A 16,598-nucleotide genomic window follows, 5' to 3' on the forward strand; every position below is an offset into this window, starting at 1 on the left:
AAGCAGAGATTCGACGCCTGTGTCGCCCTCAGAAGCAGCCTCCCGATCAGAAACGACAAGCTCGAGGTAAAATTTGGTAGTAAAAGAAAACGCGCCGAATTTAAATTAAAAATTCAAAATAAAAAGAATACTCACCGGAATGAGAGTGAACCTATTGTTGAATGCATGAGTGAGTGAGACAGACTAGCGATCAGACGACCTCGCGAATTTCTACGAGCCATCGAACGATCGTACGTGACACCCGGCCTGCGAGGATAGAGCGACGAGAAAAATTTGAACGGACCAATGACGACGACGGAGAGCGACCAACAACAAGTATGGGTCAAGGCGCCATCTGAGCACGAGGCTGGATCAATACTAATCGCAGTATCGTAGGCCAATCATTCGATCGCAACGGAATACTGGACGCATCCCTTGCGAATGGCAACGGCTTGCCGGTAAGAAGCTGTGAGCTGATTGGATGCGAGCTTTTAAGAACGAACCCGAAAAAAAAAAAAGAGCATGGGGTTGCCGCCGAGTGTGAGGCAGCCATATAGCCAGTACCAATTCCCGGATCTGGCTGGACGCCGTGACTGTGGCATCGTGCCGTTCTATTTTTGATTATGTTCTTGCTGTTGAGTTTTTATAAATTTGTCGCTGACGTGAGAATGCACATTATATGCTAGAAATATTTCGCTGAATTGTTTGGACACTACGACCCCGGACACGCCATCGCCGAGATATCGACGCTCTCCGTCAGTTTTGCCGCCAACCTTCGTCTACTTGGTCAAGGCATCGCCGCGAGACGTCCACGGTAGGCTGCAGGGTAAGTCTGGTCGCGTCTTTATTAGCCCCAGGGTGTCATCACCGCGAATTTCGTCGTGTTAAAATAATTTGTTTATAATTCGAGTTGCACGGAATTAAATAAATTCCGTGCGGTAGCTTTTTGAAGTCTAGTCGCATGGTACCAAGCTTGAGTCACGTGTTTGTGTGTGTGGAATTTTTAGATCGGGATTGTAGTGAAGTACTGTTTACCTACCGTCGGAGCTTCAAATACCCGACAAAGCGGCTTAGTAAAGTGCGTTTGTAAAATAAGTTGACGAATTCGAATACTTCGCACAATGAGCTTTTTTCTTGTCATTGTTGAACCATTTGCACGATTTGAAGTTATTTTGGATATTTGAGATCTTCTATTAGGTTTTGCGATTGAAATTATTGGTTTAATTTTGCATTGGAAATTGGTATATTTTTGTTTTTAATAAAAAAGAGAGACTTCGTAGAGGTAAATTTTGCTGTTGCGATTTTCGATAAAGATTAGATTGAGATTTTGTTATTAAATTTGGCAATTGAAATTTTTGATAAATTTTGCGAATTGAATTAATTATTTGTTTGGACCAATTTGAATGTAAATTATAAGTTGAATTAATTATTTGTTTTGACAATTCGAATGAACCTTTGCGAGATGAAGTAATTATTTGTTTTGAAATTTTGAATAAATTTTGCGAGATGAAGTAATGATTTGTTTTGACAATTCGAATAAATTCTTGTGAATTGACCTTAATTATTTGTTTTGAAATTTTGAACAATTTTGAATTGAATTAATTATTTGTTTTGAAATTTTGAATAAATGTTGCGAATTGAATTAATTATTTGTTTTGACAATTTGAATAAATTTTTGCGAATTGAATTAATTATTTGTTTTGACAATTTGAATAAATTTTGCGAGATGAAGTAATTATTTGTTTTGAAATTTCTTGAATAAATTTTGCGAATTGAATTAATTATTTGTTTTGAAATTTTGAATAAATTTTGCGAATTGAATTAAGTATTTGTTTTGACAATTTGAATAAATTTTGCGAATTGAATTAATTATTTGTTTTGAAATTTTGAATAAATTTTGCGAGATGAAGTAATTATTTGTTTTGACAATTCGAATAAATTTTTGCGGAATTGACTTAATTATTTGTTTTGAAATTTTGAATAAATTTGCGAATTGAATTAATTATTTGTTTTGAAATGTTGAATAAATGTTGCGAATTGAATTAATTATTTGTTTTGACAATTTGAATAAATTTTGCGAATTGAATTAATTATTTGTTTTGACAATTTGAATAAATTTTGCGAGATGAAGTAGTTATTTGTTTTGAAATTTTGAATAAATTTTGCGAGTTGAATTATTTATTCGTTTCGAAATTTGTTGAATAAATTTTGCGAGATGAATTAATTATTTGTTTTGACAATTTGAATAAATTTTGCGAATTGAATTAATTATTTGTTTTGAAATTTTGAATAAATTTTGCGAGTTGAATTATTTATTCGTTTCGAAATTTGTTGAAGCATTTTGGCGAACCGACATTTTATTTATTTTGTTTGAAAGAAAGGGCTTTGTAATTTTTATTTTTGGTTACTCGAATTTCTTTCTAGAATTTGGTTTATTTTGAAATGTCGAATCATTGCGTTAGCACTAGTCTTGCGTTAGAATTATTTTTGCGTTAAATAATTTTGTTATTAATGCGACATTGCCGACAGTATATATTTGTTGTTGAATAAACCGTTGTTGGATTCGAATTGCACGCCTCAATTATTTTTTATTTAATTGTTGTTGCTCTGATTAACCGATCCTATCGTCCCATTTCGATTTCTTTGTTCGTCGATTGCCGTGATTCGATTTTGAATCTCTTCAACACCGACCCGCCGCCCACGAAGATCCACCGCCAGATCGACCCGTGGAACATTGAGTTCCTGGCGCCCAACCAAATATTCGAACCAGGTAAGCCAATTTTTTTGGGTGACCTGATCCGGCCTGTCGACGCCAGTGCCGGAAAAGGCATCACAATATATATATATCTATACAGTTACATATATTATAACGGGTATTTTCGTCCCCGTGCGTTAGCAAGGACGAAGTCCGAAATAAATAACCTGGCCTACCTGCTTTAACTGTTGTTGGGCGCCAGAAGCTTTGCTCCGTTCACGTTGATTTCCGGCTACTCTGGTCCGGGACTCTCTTCGTCGGGTGGCGGGCCTTAAGGGTACGACTTTATTATAGCGGAACGAGGAAAGTATTCGGGATTGCTCGGATTAATTCGCAATTAATTAAAAAAATTAATAGAGAAAATTAAATTATAAATTTATTAACAATAAATGAAAACGATTGGTTAATATTGACGAATCAAGAAAGTAAACGCAAGGAAAATTAATAACAATAATCGTCGACGCTGTCGTCGATTCGCAGTTCGCAACCCGAACAAGGAAAAAGTTCAAAGTTGCCGCAATAATAACAATAATCGTCGACACTGTCGTCGATTCGCAGTTTGCAACCCGAACAAGGAAAAAGTTCAAAGTCGCCGCAATAATAACAATGAGTTAATCATAATAATCCACTTAAGAATAACTCGCTAAATACCAAAAAAAAATAATGAACCTTCGCTCAGCTAAATTAATAACCATCGAATCAAAAAAAATCAATCTTCGCTCAAATTAATTAACGACAATTAATTAACTAAATAAAACAATAATTTTCGCTAAACTCAAGTAAATACAATTAAGCAAGATAATAAAACATAAATCGTTGCATCAATTCAGTTAATTTCAGTAAATTAACAAAACAAATTAATCTTCGCTAAATTCAGTTAATCAATTCATTAACTCAAAGAAATAAATCGAATCGCCGGCTTTAATTAATGATGATTAATTAAAATTAATAAAAACACAAAAAAAAATAAATCTCCGCTTGCTTTAATTAATAACAAGTAATTAAATAAGTAAACTCGATAATCGATGCGACAAAATTCAATTAAGAATAGCCAGATTAAATTTCAAGATTTAAATAATCTATTCGCCGAATTTAATTAAACCTTAATAATAAAATTCAATCGTCGAATTTACTCAATAATTAAATTAAATACGTAAGTAAAAGAAAATTAAATAATCACTCAGTTCTCTGTCACTGAGTCTCACAAAGTTCAAATTTTATTCTAAGTCCCAAACGCTCCGCTGAGTGTGGGCAACTTACGTCCGATTGCCTGTCTCGGACGCGGCAGCCGTTTCTCGGGTTTCCTCTCCGTAGGCGAACCTCTCACTCAACGTCGGTACGTCGCACGAAGCCGAAGCTCGATCAATGGGTAATCGAACTCATCGATTACCCCGGGAGTACAAAATCAACCAGCGTAATTCTTATAACGAACAATAATTATTATACAACCGTAAACACACACAAAAAAAAATATAACGGTACCTAAATACCTCGTGGGATTATCTCTGCTAACTGACTCAACTTAGCCTTGACGTTTTTACACTATGACTCGACTAGTGTCGAGTTCAATTAGTAATAAATAAATTAACTATTTAATGAACCCAATCCAACTGTTTAATTAACAAAATTGAATCCCACGAACTACTTTAATTGATAGAAAGCCACTCACCCTGGTCACAGCGTCGACCTGAAGTTATTCCTGGGTTGTTTCTGCCACCAAGTCACTCTCGGCTTCCACGTCAGACTCTTGGATAATGGATTCCTCGGCGAGGATACTTGCTGATTCTTCGGACCACGGACACGTCGACTAACAATCACACCAAAACACGCATCGTACTTTATGACGCTTTCGTCGAGTAACTAATTAGCAACAGCTAATTATCGTCGCACTGCCATTATTTTTCGGCAACCCAAAACCAGGACACTACGTCGTGGCTAATTAAAATATACGTAGATTTTAAACGCAAGAATTACTCAAGGATTTTTCCCAAAAATAACCAAAAAAAACTAAGTATCGTAAAAAAACGTGTCCGCACACGGCAAGTCGAAAATGTCGAAAAAGGAAAAAACAGAACATCTCGCATTATTCATCTCTCCCCTCTCTCCTGGGTCCGTCGTTAGCTGTGAACCCCGGAGATGGCGCCGTAAGTCCAATTTTCCAATATCGACGTTTTGAATGATATTGGCTGGAGCATTGGCGCGCTCGACAGCTAGCTTTACACCTTCACGCATGCGTTGATTGCTCACTTCGAGTTCCGATCAGTCCGTCATTTCGCTTGCTCTCGAGACAGCCATCCTCCTGTCGTTGATGATCTTGCAGGTTACCCACGTCGATGATCCTCGTTGTTTCTCTTCGCGGGTTCGTGACCGACGTCGTTAGTACCACCACAGTTATTAAGTACTTAAATCTAACTTAAAGCTACATACTTACTGAATTAAATTACGAATTATCGCATTAAATTTTGGTTTCGCGCGCAATCGAGCTTCGTTCGAGTTTCTACATACGAGGGCGACTCGGTCGTGGCGAATCCAACCAATGGGCATAAAATAAAATAAAAAAACTCAATTAAAATTTCCTTTAAAATTAAATTCAAAAAGCTAAAATTAGAGAAACAACGCCTCAACAGGTGGCGCTAAAAGCGGCCTATTACAATATATATATATATATATATATATATATATATATATATATATATATATATGTATATATATATATATATATATATATATATATATATATATACTAGCTGTTACCCGCCCGCTCCGCTGGGCACTTAATAGAATTGTATTTTGAGATCTAGACTTGAAATTCAATTGGAGTATTGTTCTGACTTGCACAGATTCAAAATTCTATCGGATTGGCCTGTACCTTTTATCCATGTCATAATTCTAGCGAATATCCATTGTAACTTTCAATGTGCAATCACTATAACATTCCCGTGGCTTTCTCCAAAAATGAATAATCATTTTTGGATTTACGATTTTAATTTTTGATTTTACGAAATCTCTTAAAATGAATAGCCAAATTTCTTTTCCACATATCAAGTGTTTAGAAAATGTTTTCATTTTAATCTGTTACATTCCCGCGATCCCGTAATAAGAACAATTCATTGGTTATGTGATCAGCAAAAATAAAATGTATGCAAAATACTTAGTCCGTTGACTATATAGCTACATGTAAAGTTAAATTTTAGAAACCTTACAATGACTTTTTCGCCGCTGCCAAAGAGACGATTGTGGTAAGAAAATATAATTATTAAAAAAGGAAAATATTTTAATCCGTTGACCTTGGAGGCCATCCCTATAATTACCTGTTTCTCTTAAGATTCTATCAAATTTTATATCTCTAGGAAATATATTTGAAGAATATGAATTTTTTGACAACTATCACTCCCGCACTCTTATGTGAGAGAGAAATTTCGTAAGATTCTATTCGAGATGATTCTTACATTAAAAATAGAGTGATCATATAATTGTACATGATCATCTATTAGGGCTTTTACCTTATATAAAAATTTTAAATTTTTTTTATATTTAATGCCTTCTTATTATCCTTTAGGAATTGAATTTTATAATATTTTAATTAACGCCCACGCAAGGATTTGTGAGGGTGGCATTTCATAAAATTCATTCTTTACAGCTCAAAAACTCCAAAAAAATCAATCTGGCCAAGTTTCAATCCTTTAGCATAGAAATTTGTAACGGGTACTTTTTGACCAATTTTTATCCCCGGCTCGATTTTAAGCTCGCCGGAGTCCAGGATTCTAACGAGGGTAATTTCTAAATTAATCAAACTCGGAAATTTAATTAATATTAACAAAAACAAAACCTCTTTATTTCAATAAACATAACATTAAACATTTTACAAAAGAAAACGGCGATTAAACAAAATAAACCCATACATACACGGCGTTTACAATTTCCATTACCGTCGTTGGCAAAATCATTCGCCCGTCGTACCTCTCAAAACGCGTCGCTAATTCCCCTTCCGTCGGCCCTCTGGTGCCCAGCTCCTGACAGGTGACTAGCGCCGCCCCGCAGGCCCTAATTCGCGATTCCCGAAGGAAGAGTGAATAGGATCGACCTCTCCTTCACCTACTCGGCTGGGGTTGCCACCTTTTGGCTGAAGGCCTCTAGGTGGAGAGTCGCCTTTACTCGTAGGTAGATAAGTTCACTTACCTGTGGTAGTCCGCACCAGGTAGAGAGAACCCTCTTTTAATTTCCTTGGCCAGAAGTCTCCAGACAAGTAAATTAAACCCAGAGAAAGGTTGCTCAACGGCGGATAATTTTTGGGCTTTATCAACCCAAAAATTATTAATAAAAGCGAAAAGTATTGGTGAATTATCGCCACCTATCGCTTGCCGTCGAACTTCGGGAAATCCCCGAAAATTTATAAGTTTTTAAATATATTTTCAAAATTAAATATCAGATTCATTCAATTGATTCAACAGATTACATCAATTTCAATCGAATTACATTTTCCTACAATTTCAACGTCGAAAAATAATTTCATACAACATAATTATTTTACCAAAATTATTTTCCATACTAATTTAATTTCCTGGGACTTAGAAAAATGATTAATTGGATATTTCGAATTTATTCAAAATATTTTAATCAATTAATTATTTCAGATAAAGTAAATTTTTGTTCTTTGAAAGAACAAAAATTATCACGTCGCGATTTCGCTTATATCAGCTCGGCGATTTTTATCGCGAGCGATCAGTCGACGCCGTCTATCGCGCGATGGCAAACTACTAAATTCCTTTTTCTAATAGTCGTCCTTTGAAATAATTTTGAATCAAAGAAATAATTGTAAACAAAAAAAATCATATACAGATTATTATTAATAATAATCGCCGTAAACAAATAATAAAGTTGTAAACGAAACTTGTCAAATTAATTTTTTCAATTATTTCAAACGACGTTTTAACCGTTAATTAAATTAATAATCTTTCATTAATACTTTTAACTAAACAATTAAACATAATAATAGTTACAATAGTAATAATAATAATTAACTATAAATAAAATAATTAAACTCATGACAAAAGTTAAACCTATATACATAAATGCCGTGGCATGGCAGTCGACGCGGTCGCGGTAGCGATGGCTCGCTCGGTCCGTCGATGAGCCCCGTCTCTCGTTGTTCACGGCACCCCTCCGCCTCCCCGCTTATAATACCTTCTTCACAGCTGCTATAGATTAGAAGGTACAATTTCTTTTAATTTTACGCTCACGCACGGACATGTGGGGGTAGAATTTAATGAAATTTATTCTTAACAGCTCTAAAACGCCAAAAAAGCATTCTGGCCATGTTTCAAAGTATTAATAGCTATAGATTGAAATTTACGAATTTTTTCTTAACTTGACGCCCACGCACGGGCACGCCAGGGGGGTGGAATGTCACAGAATTCGTTTTTCAAAAATTTCTAAATGTAATTTGAAACATTCTGACCAAGTTTTGAACTATTAAAAGCCATAATTGAAAAATATGAATTGTTTTTCGTGAACACCCCCGCAACTCCCCTTGTGGGTAGAATTTCGTGAAATCCGTTCTTAGCTGTCCTCTACTTGGCAAAAGGAATATTCCTGCTAAATTTCAAGTCTCTAGGTCTTATAGTTCCAGAGATATCGTGATGAGTGACTATCTATATCTATAGAAAGTCTCCTATATATATATAGATATATATATATATATACAGAGTGTCCCAGAAGTAACGGACGCCATTGTAGCATCTGATAAACAAAATAATTCTGAGACGAAAAGTCCTTAGCCATTTTTTAATCAGACGCATAGATAATTAATTATTAATTAAAATAACGTCCTTTTATGCGTTAGAGAGAGAGCACCAGTGTCCAGTCAAGTGCGTTCCAAACGACGACGCTTGCACGTATGAATGTGTAAGTAAATGTGTGTGACTACGTTAGCTATAGTAGCTAGTTAGTCATACAGTTAGCTGTGTCTTTGCTTGGCACATACTTTACTGGACACTGGCGCTCTCTCTCTAACACATAAAAACACGTTATTTTAATTGATAATTAATTATCTATGCGTCTAATTAAAAAATGCCTAAGAACTTTGCCTCTCAGAATTATTTTTTTTATCAGATGCTACAATGGCGTCCGTTCTTTCTGGGACACCCTGTATATATATATATATATATATATATATATATATATATATATATATATATATATATATATGATATAACGCGGCTTATCCGGACGATAGCTTCTCTAATTTATAATGGATCTTCTCCAAACTCAACACACTTAATTTTCAGACGAATACCAAGGCCAAGTTCAAAGATGAGCTTAATCGGTCGAGTAGTTCAGAAATTACAGGGTTTCAAAATATTCAAAACCATAAAATTTCATTTTTTCACAGATTCTTCCACGCATAACTTTTGAATAAAATATATTATCGAATTTTTGTATATTGCATATTAAACCCCATTAATCGAGCTCCAATTTTCATATCATTCTATTCTTCTCAACTTAAAATAACCTATTTGTCTGTAGGTTTTTAATGAAATTGTACTCTTGCAGTCGTTTTTTCAATTGATTTGTCCAATACATCTCATAAAAAATTATTCATATTTGTATCGTTATTCTCAATGAATTTTTGTTTTGTATACAATCCTAGTAGTTTTTTCTATTTATTATGAAATCTTTGGCTGCCGAATGTCCTTTTTTAAATTAATCCCTTCTCTACTCTAATCTTTTCATTGCATCCAGCATAATTCTCCTATCTAGTTAGTCAAACGATCCCTTCAGGTCTAGGAATTGAACGTACGCTCCCTCTCCTCTCATTCTTATACTCCTATCAATGGCCTGCTTCAGGATAAATATATTATCCTGACACCCCATCCTCCTTCTAAATCCTGCTTGATTTTCTTTCCAACCTTTTTTCCTTTTTACTGACTCTATCATTCTCTCATTTATTACTCCCGCGTATACCTTATACGTCGTGTTTGTTAGCGTAATCGCCCTGTAGTTATTTGTTTAAGTAGTCCTTCTTCCCCTTTTTTAAGAACGGTGTAATTATTTCTATCCTTCAGTCGTCCGGGAAATACTCCCTTCTCCATACCTCTTTTATAAACTCTTTCAGCCTGTTTCTAATATTGCCTCTAATAGTTCTTTCGTGTTGCTTGAAAACTTAGAATTTATATTATTTTATTTTATTTTACAACGTACTAAAACTTTAGTCTCGACCTTTTGTATCCTCTACTCAGAGTTTTAGCATGAGACAAGATGGCTGATTCTCTCTCTCTCTCTCTCTCGGTCATGCGTCTTTATCGAACAACTTTTGGTGATTTTTTTCGAATGAAATTTACAAGTGTTTTATTTTCTACTTTTAACTAAATAATTTAAATTATCAATTTTACTCATTTTTCCTGATTCTAATTTCATTTTAAACAATTATATTTTGAACAATTAAAAATCCATCATGAATTATTTTACTGATTTTAATTAATTTTTAATCCAAATGATTTTACTAAAACTTTTCCACGAAATATTTTAATGATTTTAATTCATACACAAATAAACCGGCCTCTCTCAGATTCAATTACCAGAGAATAATTTTCACGTGGCACCGAAATCATGAATTAACAAACTGAAATAGTTCCGAGTAAAATTAATCCAAACTCTGTCTAAGTGTTTCTTTAATGACCCGAAATCATTCCTAGTATTATTGATTAAATATTTTGTAATTTAATTCTGATTTATTCTTAAGTTCATTTTCAATCTTTCTCTGGACTTTTTAAATTTTATTCCAAACTATTCTTAAAAGCATAATAAATATTTTACAAAATAAATTTTTAATTTTATTTTAAAACTACTGATTATAACCGAACGCGCAATGGCGATAACCTTCAGCCGACATCAGGGCCTGGCTGATGCTGCACACCGAGAAATTATTTAGACGTAATATTTGTACCTGGAGTTTTAATGGTTTTATTTGCACTCCCTCGACGAGCTGCAACTCCTTATCTCGGTGCTGGTACAAATCTTTTCTCAATGAGGTTTTCTGCATGATGGCAAAGACTTCGGTCACCGCGTCGCGTATTCCTTGATAATTATTTTCCTGTTACTGCAAATTGGCATTAGTACTTATAACAATTTAAGATTCATTGCAAGCTGACATGAAGGCCTAGCAAGCATTGAATTGATAAAGTTTTATCGCTTCGTTCCACTTTAGTCGAGCGAAATAAAAATAATTACCTTGGCTAGACATTTAGTAAATTTTGCGTTTCTTTCAGTTAGACTGTTCGGCCACAATAAATCTTCAGAATTTTGTTGGTGCGTTTCTTTCTTTATTTCGTCTTCCCCACTGTCTCTCCGCGCCGGCGCTTCCTCCTCAGGGACTTACTTGCTACTTATAGCTAGAGGCGCAACTACTCCGGAGCACAGCGCTCTAGAGATCGGTTGATAACTAGCACGGACCGGAGACCTTGGATGGATAAAAAAGGACCTGTGTACTCCGTTAAAACTTTCGAAATTCTAAAAACAATAGTATATTTACAAACCTAGGGCAGAAAAGTAAGGAATGTCTCAGATCACATGCAATTGTATGCCGAGGTCGACAAACATGTGATCTGAGGCTTTCTTGTTTACTGCCCGTAGTATGTATACTGTTTGATGAAGGCAAAAAGCGGCATTTTTCTTCAGTGCAGCGAGATGAAATTTGAAACTTTTTGTCCGGTGGAAAGGAAATTTTTTTTTCAAATTGTTCATTAACTTTTTTTTACAAGAAATGTTTTTTTATTCAAAATAAAACTTTTTGTAGAAAAAGTTTTAAGCTTTTCAATGGAAATATTGTCACGGGAATTTGATTCAAATTTCCGCAGCATCTTCTCCCGGACGATTGCTGGGGCTAGCACCGCCAGGGTCCACCACGTCTGCGACCAGCCCAGCTGGTCCCAGTACTGGCAAATAAAATTGTTATGATTAAAATTTTATTCATCATTTAAATTATTTTAAAAGATATGTGCTGTACAATTAAATTGTTTCAAGGTCCTATAATTAAGATTAGATTAATTATTAAGTTGTCAGACGTCGCCAGTGAGTTTTATTAAATCTTTATTATTAAAGAATATTTACAAGGACTATTTGGTAGCCGCGAAACGTGCATGCGCGAAGCTACGTCCCAGACTTTAGTGGTTTATTTTATAGAATTTATTCAATGTGTAAAATTTTTTATAAGGAGTCAATGACATATAATTTAGCTATAGAAAATTAAAGTATGATTTATCGTGAATAAAACCGTCGTCGGTGGGTCCGTCGTCGGGGGAATCGCAGAATCAAACGAATAAAAGTCAATGATTGGACTAGTCTCGTGGCGCAATAACATGAGTAGAAAGTAGGGTAGCGAGGGAGAAAGCATTCTAGCGGTAGCACGTGTAATGAGCAATTGATTTTTTTTTGTTGGATTAAAAAAGTATAAAATTCTAATTAATTCCTTTTGTCACGAGTGGTGATAAATATTATAAACAAATTGTGCCTACATATTTTGGAGCCAGCGATCGCCTATCCTCCCGTGTCCCACAGTCAAGGGACAGCAATACCTAAGTGTACATCATCGGGATGTACAATTACAGGAAGTAGCTTGTGTATTTTTTTTAGAATAATTACCTGGAGGAGCCATAGATTGAAAATTAAGTTTTGAGAATAGTTAGTTCTCTCCGAACAGTAAGCGATAACGGTTTGCTGTCCTTCTGATCGTAGATTCGGTCTCTTATCCAAGTCTGTCGTCGTTTTATTATTTGTAACGTCTAACATTAACGACATCTTATTTTGTTAATATTGTTCATATTATTAGTTCAGTGTGTTAATTAAAATTATACTTGTTAATAATTAAATAATAATATGAAATTATCCTTCGAGTGTAGTGACTATATAATATTGTGTGTGTGTGTGTGTGTTACGTATAAACAAACATTGTTACAAGCAACTATAATTAAGTATTAATAAAGATGTACGATATTTGTATCATCTGGATATAGTAAACAAATCATAAAATGTCTTAAAATAATAATAATAGTGTGCGCCCTTCTCAAACCAACGCTATTCCGACATCAGAAGTGGGATCGACGCCGAGTATATCAATGCAAGAGCATATGGCTATTTTACGTGAGCTGATCCAATCAATTGCCCAAAAACCTAATAAGACTATAATACAATCTCCAGAAAGCTTACACTACCACGTTTTAATTCAGAAACCTTTAGCTCTGATCCGGCTGCATGGAGTTCAGCTGTCAGTATTATGATGGAAGAAAATCAATTGCAAGGCAGTTCACTATTTTCCGCGTTTAGTAGCGCCTTAGAGGGTTTCGTTGCACAGTGGTTGACTCAAATTATGGTTGGAGGAACTATTACTTGGTCTCGATTCAAGGAACTTTTCATTTCCCGTTTTGGTGGATGAGAAACCGCAGCTTCTGCCCTTATGAAGATTTTTAACGAACAACCGTTAAAAGACGAGACAATTGGAGCTTTTGGGATTCGTTTACACTCTCTTCTTAAGGCGAGGTGGGAAAATTTAAGCATGGCGGAGATTATCAACGGCGCTGTTCTCTATCGACTAACGTCGCAAGATCACCGGGTCGAACGCACAGCGCTTACGAGTGAGGTGAAAACGGAAGACGAATTTCTTACTGAAATGAGGGCTTACTCGTACGCAAAGAAGCGATCGTAGCAATCGTCCGAGAACTCGTCAAGTTCAGATCCTAAACGCTCCAAGCCAACGGAGACATGGATTAAATGTTTTCTGCGATATTCCTGGCCACAAAATATCCAAATGTCGCAAAAAGTTATTTCTGGAGAAGAAGAAAAACTCCCATAGTCCAGAAGGAAGTCGATCATCAATCGCGACAAAAGTAACCTGCTTTAAGTGCCATGAAGAGGGACATATTGCACCAAACTGTCCGTCAAGGAAGAATAACAGCAATAGCTTGAACAACAATGGAAATCAATACTCAAGCACCGAACGCCGAGTGGACTTTTGCACCGTGGATGTTCCAGCAGGTACAATGACCCATATGGGTGAGTCGTTTCCATTTTGCTTTGATTCAGGAGCTGAGTGCTCACTAATCAAAGAATCGGTTGCCATGAAATTTTCGGGAAAACGTATTAACGATATAGTTTTAATGAGAGGTATAGGAGATAATTGTGTCAAATGTACATTACAAATTTTATCTACTGTTTGCATAAATAACTTTACATTGGAGATAGTCTTTCATGTGATTCCCGATAATCATTTAAAACATAATATAATGATTGGTCGTGAAATTCTGGGTCAGGGTTTTGAAGTAAATATTACGCAAAATCTTTTTACTATTTGCAAGACTAAAGTAGTCAATACTTGCAAAACGGTTCCTAATGAGATTAATTTCAACAAAGTAGATACTGCTGTCACGGGTAATGATAAAACTATATTAATTTCCGTTTTAGGAAATTTTAAAGATTCTTTTATCACGGGTTTTCCCCGTACCGAAGTTACTACAGGTCAGTTAGAAATACGTCTCATAGATCCTAATATTACCGTTCAATGAAAACCGTATCGACTTAGCGTTGAAGAGCGGGAAATTGTCCGTGAGAGAATCGATGAATTACTTAAAGCAATTTAGATGTGTTTCCTATATACCACTTGTCCAGTGTGACAATGGAGTCTAAAGCAATTAAGATGTGTTTCGTTTACACCACTTGTCCAGTGTGATAGTGGGGTCTAAAGCAATTAAGATGTGTTTCGTTTACACCACTTTTCCAGTGTGATAGTGGAGTCTAAAGCAATTCAGATGTGTTTCCTTTACGCCACTTGTCCAGTGTGACAGTGGGTCTAAAGCAATTGAGATGTGTTTCCTTTATACCACTTGTCCAGTGTGACAGTGGGGTCTAAAGAAATTTAGATGTATTTCCTTTACACTACTTGTCCAGTGTGATAGTGGAGTCTAAAGAAATTTAAATGTGTTTTCTTTACACCACTTGTCCAGTGTGATAGTGGGGTCTAAAGCTATTTAGATGTGTTTCCTATATACCACTTGTTCAGTGTGACAGTGGAGTCTAAAGCAATTAAAGATGTGTTTCCTGTATACCAGTTGTCCAGTGTGACAGTGGGGTCTAAAGAAATTTAGATGTATTTCCTTTACACTACTTGTCCAGTGTGATAGTGGAGTCTAAAGTAATTTAGATGTGTTCCTTTACACCACTTGTCCAGTGTGACAGTGAAGTCTAAAGAAATTTAAATGTGTTTTCTTTACACCACTTGTCCAGTGTGACAGTGGAGTCTAAAGCAATTAAGATGTGTTTATCCTGTCATTTGCAAAGAATAAAATTCACAGAGAATCTACAGCTTGTGAAACACAACTGGCATTAGCGATTACACAATTTGAAGTCCTTTATCATATTTTATAAACTCTACTATTCTCCGTTGTTCGGTTGGATCCCTAAATAGACAGATTATTCAAAGTAGATTATTCATTATTTAAAGTTGTTAATTCAAATCTAACGTTAAGCAAAAATTAAATTTTAGATGCACCCGAGGACGTGTGATAATCAGAATGGCCGTGTCGGAAATGAGAATAGCTGGGTTTTTCCAAAGGGTGCTGGGAAAATCCTAAGCACTTTCAGTTTATAGCTAGAAAATAAAACTTAGTATTTTAATTTTATGGTTTAATCCGCTAAGGAAATTTTAGCAAAACTTTCTTCAAATCTTTTATGACGGTAGGCTCGAGTTCGAAAGATCACATCTGCGGGTCTAACGTAGCCACAGTCAAGGGACAGCAATACCTAAGTGTACATCATCGGGATGTACAATTGCTGGACGTAGCTTGTGTATTTTTTTTTAGAATAATTACCTGGAGGAGCTATGGATTGAAAAATAAGTTTTGAGAATAGTTAGTTCTCTCCGAACAGTGAGCGATAACGGTTTGCTGTCCTTCTGATCGTGGATTCGGTCTCTTATCCAAGTCTGTCGTCGTTTTATTATTTGTCACGTCTAACATTAACGATATCTTGTTGTGTTAATATTGTTCATATTATTAGTTCAGTGTGTTCATTAAAATTATTATTGTTAATAATTAAATAATAATATTAAATTATACTTCGAGTGTAATGATTATATTATATTGTGTGTATGTGTGTGTTACGCATAAACAAACATTGTTACAAGCAAATATAATTAAGTATTAATAAAGTTGTACGATATTTGTATCATCTGGATATTGTAAACAAATAATCAAATGTCTCAAGATAATAATAATAGTGTGCGCCCTTCTCAAACCAACGCTATTCCGATATATATATATATATATATATATATATATATATATATATATATATATATATATATATATATATATATATTGTGACATGGGAAAAATTCTTCATGTCAAAAGACTAGTTTGGCCATTTGTTTTATTTTATTTTTCTCTATCATTATTAATTATTTTGGATAAGCTGACGGAATGTGGAGATTCGACGTGCTTGTGTCGCCCCAAGCGGCCTCCTGATCAGAGTGTGAAGCTCGAGGTAAGGCTTATAACAAAAAACGCGCCGAATTTGAAAAGCATGCATGAATAAGAGTGAATATTGTAGAGAGTATGTTAGAGTGAGAGCGAAAATCAGTTGAGCGATCGGACGAACCCGCGAATTAACACGAAGCCAGCAACGGCCAGCGTGACATCTGGAGGAGGACGACGGCGAGAGCGAAGCAAAATTTGAAACCGACGAATGACGACAGCGTTTGAGCAACTTAAGTCGAGCGAGGCACCATCTGGATGCCGTAAGCCTAACCTAGTGACATATCGACCAATCATCGATCGCAACGGAGTACTGGACGCATCCCGTAATACAACGGCCGGCT

At 35.3% G+C, this 16,598-nt stretch overlaps 1 long non-coding RNA gene across 1 annotated transcript in view; it reads left to right on the forward strand.

Moving 5' to 3' along the window:
* LOC123266886 overlaps positions 1-6,421 on the forward strand; it is a 20,918-nt gene extending 14,497 nt beyond the window's left edge. The window contains exon 3 of the long non-coding RNA XR_006509891.1: positions 6,344-6,421. This is a non-coding gene — a long non-coding RNA (uncharacterized LOC123266886). The remainder of the gene's footprint in view (positions 1-6,343) is intronic.
* The last annotated feature ends 10,177 nt before the right edge of the window (positions 6,422-16,598 follow it).

The sequence above is a fragment of the Cotesia glomerata genome, linkage group LG1 (genome assembly GCF_020080835.1).
Source record: "Cotesia glomerata isolate CgM1 linkage group LG1, MPM_Cglom_v2.3, whole genome shotgun sequence".
NCBI lineage: Eukaryota > Metazoa > Arthropoda > Insecta > Hymenoptera > Braconidae > Cotesia > Cotesia glomerata.